Below are 7612 nucleotides of genomic sequence, written 5' to 3'. Positions count from 1 at the left end.
CCAATAACATGTAAAGCCATGGCCAGACATACATGCACACATGCTCTGTTTTCAAAGAAAAAGCTCTGCAAGAAAAACCCTGAATGAGAGGTTCAAAAATGCTCTTGAAACTATGAGTTATACCACCATATATCATTTAAATTTAAGCAGATAATATTCACATTCAAAACATCAGAGTAGTTGACAGATTATGTAAATTACGAAATAAAGAAGTCAGTAACTCAAAGATCATGCGTTGAGGTCACTTTGTAATCACATATATTGTCACATTCCTGAGATCGCTGTGTGACCTCTGTCGGAGCCCCCGACCCGCAGGTTGACAACCGTTGCTGAGGTGCAACAGCCCGCAGTTGAAATCACTCAGTCACCAACTACTGTGGTATTATCTGTCTGCCTGGCAGGCTGCCACCCCTATCATTACCACAAAGTCCAGATTTGTTCAGCTAATGGCATCCTCCACACACACCCACACACACACCACACGCACGTAGCATCCTCAAAAAATGCCAACTCAGCATCTGACCCAGATTAGAGCATTCCTGAGAGCACCTTACAGACACGTGTGTACTTACACACTGCATCCAGCCACATATCATATTACTTTTTGTTGGCAACAGTGTGTGATTACGTGGCAGGAACAGGAATCTGTGTGTGTGTGTGTGTGTGTGTGCCAGGTACTTTCCTCTTTGGCAGGAATTGAAATGCAGCAGAGAAGCAGAGACACTCTAATTAGATCAATTAGAGAGTGAAGCCAAAACCGACTCATGCACGGTCATACTTTACATATTTCAGGCATTTTTCCTTATATCAAGTTAGGTTAGTTTGTGACATCTATTGCTGCAGTGATGACATAGTATTGGCGACACTCATTAGATTAACAATTAATATAGCTTCATGGCTTCAAATGAAGTATCATTAGTGCCAACAGAGGAAACAGGTTTTTGTATCCCACAGTCTTTGGAGGTGAAGAAGACGAAGAAGACGAATGTCTCTTGTGAAGGTGATAGACTCATCAACATGACCTAGAGTTAATACTTAGTGTACTGTAAACATCACCATGTTTCTGTCTGTGTGTGCAGAACTGAACTGTCAACATTCTGCTGTTATCTCAAATGTCAAAACAGGGAATATCTAGTACCAAGAGTCTGACTGATCCCAGACAGGATGGTCCAAAGACATGTTGAAGAAGTAAATATTTGTCATTGTGAAGGTTCTTTTCTCTTGTTGATCTGAAAAGTGTGGCTCTGATTCCTGTAGTTCACTCTGCAGGTTTACTGATTAATTTTGTAATATGAAAGGCACACTGCGTGCAGCTCAGACGCACGAACACAGTGACTTAATCGAAGCATCAAGAAATTGTAAAAATAACATAGTATTAAGTATCAATAATCGCTTCATTTAGTGTGATTATCCTGAGAAATCCTAAAGAAGGCAGCATCTCTGTAACCAAAGAGCTCGAGTTTTGTTGCATCTGACCAGCTGACACGCTTCCAGTCTGTGTAATCTGTCTTCAGGTTGTCCCTGGCATAATTCAATCTGGCCTGGAGGTGTCTGTTCTGCAGTCTGGCAGTTCATCCCTGTGCAGGACTATGGTGACTGTCCTCTCTGACATTTCAAGTCATTCACTAGTGTCTCTGCAGGTGTTCTCTCACTAGTTTTCTTTCCAGAACCTTCCAGATGTTTCACTTTCTGCTTCTACTCTCTTGATAACTTCTTGATAAGCGCTCTCACATAGTTCTTGAAACTTGAAGCATTTTGATAAACTTGTTTATCAAAATGTCTAAGCTAAGTCTAAGCTTATTTTCACTTTTGCCGTGATACTTTCAAAAGTATTAAGACAGGTAATCATATTCAACGACAAAAGAAAACCAGAATTCTCTTCTTTTCAGTCCAGACAGCTGCACGTTGCAACATTCAAACAGAAGCTGTCATTAATCATGAGTGATGCTCGTGTCAAATTCTGCAACCTTCTGAGGCTAATTAAAATAACCACCAAGAAGCTGTTGATGTTCCACAGAAGCCCTGACAGCATGAGTCAGATGTAATCACTATAAATTCAACCTTTAACCAAACCCTTTATCAATAATCCACTTTTTTTCAGAGGCTGCCACCAGAGGAATGAGGAGTGGCTTCGTCATGCTCATGTTTACAGCTCATACTTTTCTGATCAGGAACACAAGCCTGTGTGTGGAGGAGGTGGTGGTGGTGGAGGGGGGGGGGGGGGTCAGAGGGAGACGAGGAGCTGGTGGAATGAGGAGGAGAGAACAGGGAGAGGGTGAAATCAGGATGAGAACGTTCAGCACGGATCATATCTCCGTATACTGAGGATTTCCCAACCTTATGTAAGCCAGTGATATTTAATTATGATATGCATGTGTCAGCTGCAGTAGGCTGGGAAGCCAAAGCCATCTACTTAATGGTAAGAGAAGTGCTGGTGCCCTGAGGTGTGTTGGTGGTCAGTGTTTGGAAATGAGTGACTCAGCAGGCTTTGTGCCAATGTGCTACACAGCCTGAGTGCCAGTGTGCCAAAGAAGGGCTCGGCCCGAGAGATCGCAGTTACAGGAAGTGCAGGAAATGGTCGTCATTGACATTTCCTCAGACATTTTGGTCTGTTAGTTGTTCTAATGATGTAGATAAAGCCCACCTCTTTACTTCTATACAAAAGTTGCGAGAATAAGAAGAAGAGGCTGCAACAGTCAAATATATACATATACACTATTTATATATACACATCATCTTCTCCTCTCTCTCCTTCATCCTCTCTGTCCTGTCTCCCTCTTCTTCTTCTCCTCTACCCGGCCGACTGTCAGCAGAAAGGTTCTTCCCTATGAGCCGTGTCCTGCTCAATGTTTCTTCCAGATTTTGAAAGTAAACACACGCCCCTTTCTCTCGGAGCTCACCCCGAAGCCACGCCTCCCAACTAGTCTGTGACTTCGGCCATCATGCACGTACCTCTCTGGTGCGCGCAGAGCAGGAAGAGAGTGACAACCAGCCAATACTCCGTGCAGGGTCCACCCGGAGGATTGGCTGATGTTTTTAGCATTTTATAGCTTCCACAGATGATTCATATTCTTCGCTTTAAAGCGAAACTGCCGAACTAATTGGTTGCTATCGGATTGTAATGAGAAGTTACGCTAATTTAACAAAAAGTGCATCAGAAGGAAATCTCCTACCCTACCTTTAAAAGTGAGTTTTTCCTTGCTACTGTTGCTCTTAAGGGGGTTCAGGCTCTGGGTCTCTGTGAAGCGCTTTGAGACAATCTCTGATTGTAAAATGCGCTATATAAATAAAACTGAATTTAATTGAATTTAATTGAATATACACTATAAAGTATAGTACTACTACTACTACTGCTACTACTGTACTATATATACAATATAAAGTCCTGTAGTAGAAAGTAGAAAGAACTCAAACATGCCCACTGTCTTCAGTATAACACAGTTATAAAGCCATCATTAAGAACGCAGAGAGCTCCACATGCTCCATTTATACTTTGACACCCTCATATGGAATACATACAGCACCTGGTTATGTTAATGTCAACAGAGCATTGCCCGACATCATCCTGATCATGGGACCGATACAGCCACACAATGCTATGTTGGGAGGTTGGCCAGAGATGATGAGGGTTCAGGCAGCACATTCACACAGGAGTCTTTGGCTCACATCCACCTGACAACCACCGATTCTGGTTATTACAAACCACTTGTTTTTGGCAATTATGTTTAGAGACCCTGTAGGATGAAGTGATGATGGTGAAAATCATGAATTGCAGCTTTGATTATTATATTGTTAAGCTGTCAGCTTCCATTGAAAGGACACATGTCAGTCACTTGGGTAGGATTGTGGTCTTGCTCCCTCAGGTCCCCCCACATTTTAGGAACGTTCAGGTGATTCAGGAGATGATTACAGATTACAGCTCCTGACTCAGTGTGGAGCTTCCTGGAAATACCACCCTCTCCCACTCACAAGGATGCAAAGAATTTCAACATACCTTTGTGAAACTGGACTGGAAAAAAAAGAAAAAAAGTGAAATTCAACTTCAGTTGTAAATTTTATCTGTCAAAGAATCCTTTAACTCTGCTTGAGTCCAGAGGCAACAACTCTAAAGCTGCTTGTGTCGTCCAGGCTGTGCTCTCTGCTCACGGTGTGAAGACCTAAAATGCGGTTTTGATTTTAACATTAATCATTTTGTTGACTAGATTTATAGAATTTGTATCTGGCTTTACACACTAGATTGACCAAAAATAGAAGCAAACGTATATGATCGGTCTCATTTTCATAGTTCTGGTTTATCATCCTTGTGGTCAGTGATGACATTTTACTCACCAGGTTTAATTACAGTGTTCTCTGACAGGAAGCAGCAGCTTGTAAACAAAGTTAATGTTGAGTCATATTTTCTAAACTTGAAAATAAAACAAAAAGTAGGAACATCTGTAACATTTGAACTCACCCCCCTCCTCTGTGTGTCGACATACATAATGACAGCAGGTACAAGTTAAAACTACAGACTGTTTATTAAGATGGATGAATGCTGCCCTTGGCTGTCTTAGTAGAGGACAGACTCCACTTCACCTTAATCCAAAAATGTTTAAAGATGTGGAGGGTACCTCAGACCGAGGTCACCAGGGAGGCAGTTATCCACATGTGACAGCACCCTCCTGCCACATAAAGTCACCATATAAGCCCTAAAATCTACCGATCCATCCATTGTCCTAACCTTATCCCAGCTATAAAAGTGCAGGAGGTGTGGTACACCCTGGGCAGGCTACCAGTCCTTCAGCAGTGCTGACACACAGACAAACAACAACTCACACTCACACTCACCCTTATGGCCAGTTTAGAGGAGAACAGCCAGAAACACCCCAGCCAGATTTAAATATCTACACATACCAACGGTCAATTTAGAGTCCCTAATTAACATAACCTGCCCGTCTATGGAATGTGGGAGGAGAAAACCCAGATAACACGCACACTCCACACAGAAAGGCCCCAGCTGACTCCATAGGTTCCAACCCAGAACCTTCTATCTGTGAGCTGACAGCAGTACCACCTGTCTAGACTGGGAGACTGAGACCAACATCAGCCTTGTACAACTTTGTATCAGGCTGTAAATGAGTTTATTTTTGCTATAAAGTTGGACATTTTAAAACAAGGATGTGACTCACTGTTGAAGTCATGTGAGGAACTACAGTTCAGGACCATGTTGGATTCAGCTCAGCTGGTGTGCCAATAGTGGAAATGTGTTTATGAAGTGTAAAAGTGTAAAGGGTTAATGTGTTCATGTGTTTTATGGCCTGCTGGACTAATTTGGTACTCGGAAAATGAGGATAGTGACTCAAAATATAAGCAGCCCCCCATGTATCTTTTCCATCTAGTGCCCGACATGAGGGCTGTAGTGCAGTTTAGTGTGAATAGCTTAAGATCAAAAGTCCTGCCTGCAACATCTGTGTGTGTATGTGGATGGGCCGTGTGATCATCTTGGCTTTTAGAGTGGCAGGATGGGCTTATTGTATTGTCTAAAAGGAAACACACACACACACACACACACACACACACACACAAACATGCATGTGTCTGGGGTGTTATCAACTCTAGACAATACAAAGGAACAGGAGGACAAAGACAGGAGAGAGTGTTGTCCTTAGGGCCAGCCAGCATGAGACACACACACACACACACAACATGAGCTCATACCTGAAGTCATGACAGCAGTAGAACTCTTCTTCTACCTGTTTCATCTCTACCACAGATGAAATTTCATCATTTTTGCGAACATTCCTTCCATATTTGAACACTGTGCTAAACTAAGATGCTACACAAGCTTTTGCTGATTTATGTTTCAGCCAACATGGAGTCAAGTGCTAGTCTTGAGGGGCACCTCAAGTTCCTCCAAACATGTCACAATCACGCCAAGATTACATTTTTTTTAATCCTCTCCCCCACCTTCAAATAGCAACATGAGGTCACCTCTAAATCTTCACTAAGTACCAGACCAGTCTGTGGTGTCGGTGCAAGAGGTGCCAAACAAAAAGACTTGAAATATGAGGCGGCGCAGGGAACACACAGGACAGGAGATGTGAGAGGAGGAGGAGGGTCGAGTGGGGGAGTTTTGTTCGGTCCTGGGAGGCAAAAGTTTGGAGGGTAGGGGGAGCAGGAGACAAGTCGGCTAAAAGAGAAAGAAAGAAAACTCCTCCCAAACGCAGTAAGAGCAGGAGGAGGGGCTGTATGATCACAAATCACTCCCCAGAGAAGAAGAGAGAGAGAGAGAGAGAGAGAGAGAGGGAGAGAGAGAGAGGGAGAGAGGGCAGGGCTTGTGTTTGTGCAGTGCTACTTGTTGTTGCCTGTCTGAAGGAGTGTGTGTAGCCTTAAAGCCGGTCAGCAAAGCAGCTTCAAGTTAGTCATTGAAACTATGCGAGGGAAGAAACTGAAATAAAGACGATCACAAACAGGAGAAGAGGTCACACTGACAGGTAGGAGTGATCTGTGAGATCTGTGAGAGTGATCTGTGAGATCTGTGAGATGACTTTACATCACTGTAGATGATGGTACATGTACTGCAGACAGCGATCTGAACTCATCATCTAAACAAGTTCAAATCTTTTTGTTTCTCCCTCCGCGCCTGTTGATTTCTTCACTTCCCTCCTGTGCTGTCTCTTCATCTCACAGCTGTCTGTCTCTGCATCACTCACTGACTTGAATTGTTTACAGCTTGCAGTGAGTGAGGTTGACTCTGGGGCTTTTTGAGCAACAAGTTGCCGTCCCAAGGCGCTGGGTGTAACTGTGGTTAGTGGGAATGGTGTGGAAACCCCAGCAGGAAATAATTACATGAAATATGACAGATAAGACCAACGTCATGTCGCTTATCAGCATCTTTTTCTTGTTTACCAGTTATGTTCACTTGCTAAATATTTGTGGGGTTTTGTGTGTGTGTGTGTGTGAGGAAATCAACAACAGCCAACGTGACTGCTCAGCCTGAAGCTCTGACCTTTCAGTTATGAGAACAGGTCTTTAAACAGCAAACCACCCAGGAGATGATGACAGAGACAGACACATGTGTGCATCTGTGTTTCCTCGCCTGTGCCGTGTTGATGCAGAAAAACATAAGCAGGTTGTTTTCAGACATTAGTCAGTGTCTAAACATCATGGCTGATCTGAGCCGATGAGATTCAGCCTTTAATTAACGCTGAATGTGTCAGATTCTAAGTGCTGAGCTATAATGGTGTGATTTGTTGTGTACTTCTAGTGGCAGTTTGGGATGTGTGGTGTTGTATTACTTGGATCCCCACCGGTATTAGGTGGTTGATATTCCAGCAAGCCGTCAGCACTATGTGACCTCCTGGTCTTTACAAAGACTGACTGACTGACTGACAGCATAGCTGGAAAGTGCAACAGCACATGAGGCTCTGGCACTTTTAGACCATCTTGTGTAACTTTCCTCATAAAATTCAAATTCAAATGCACATATAGTCGAATCTATTCAGACACAAAGCACTTACTGTACTCACCAGCTAGCGCAGCATGGTGAAAAAGTGTCAGTTTAGGGTTTTTTAAAAGAAGAATGGAAGTCATGGATGAGTTTCTTCACCCGTGAATGTAGTGCATGTAAAAT

The 7612-nt window shown here is 43.1% G+C and overlaps 1 protein-coding gene across 1 annotated transcript in view; it reads left to right on the top strand.

The window, feature by feature from the left end:
• The first annotated feature begins 6237 nt into the window (after positions 1–6237).
• Positions 6238–7612, top strand: part of bcar3 (BCAR3 adaptor protein, NSP family member) — a 29935-nt gene continuing 28560 nt past the window's right edge. Inside the window, exon 1 of the mRNA XM_028404246.1 lies at positions 6238–6473. The gene's annotated coding sequence lies outside the window, so the exon portion shown is untranslated. The remainder of the gene's footprint in view (positions 6474–7612) is intronic.

Source organism: Parambassis ranga, chromosome 4 (assembly GCF_900634625.1).
Source record: "Parambassis ranga chromosome 4, fParRan2.1, whole genome shotgun sequence".
Lineage (NCBI taxonomy): Eukaryota > Metazoa > Chordata > Actinopteri > Ambassidae > Parambassis > Parambassis ranga.
The sequence above is the reverse complement of the archived record's forward strand: the minus strand, read 5'-3'. Positions and strand labels throughout refer to the sequence as shown.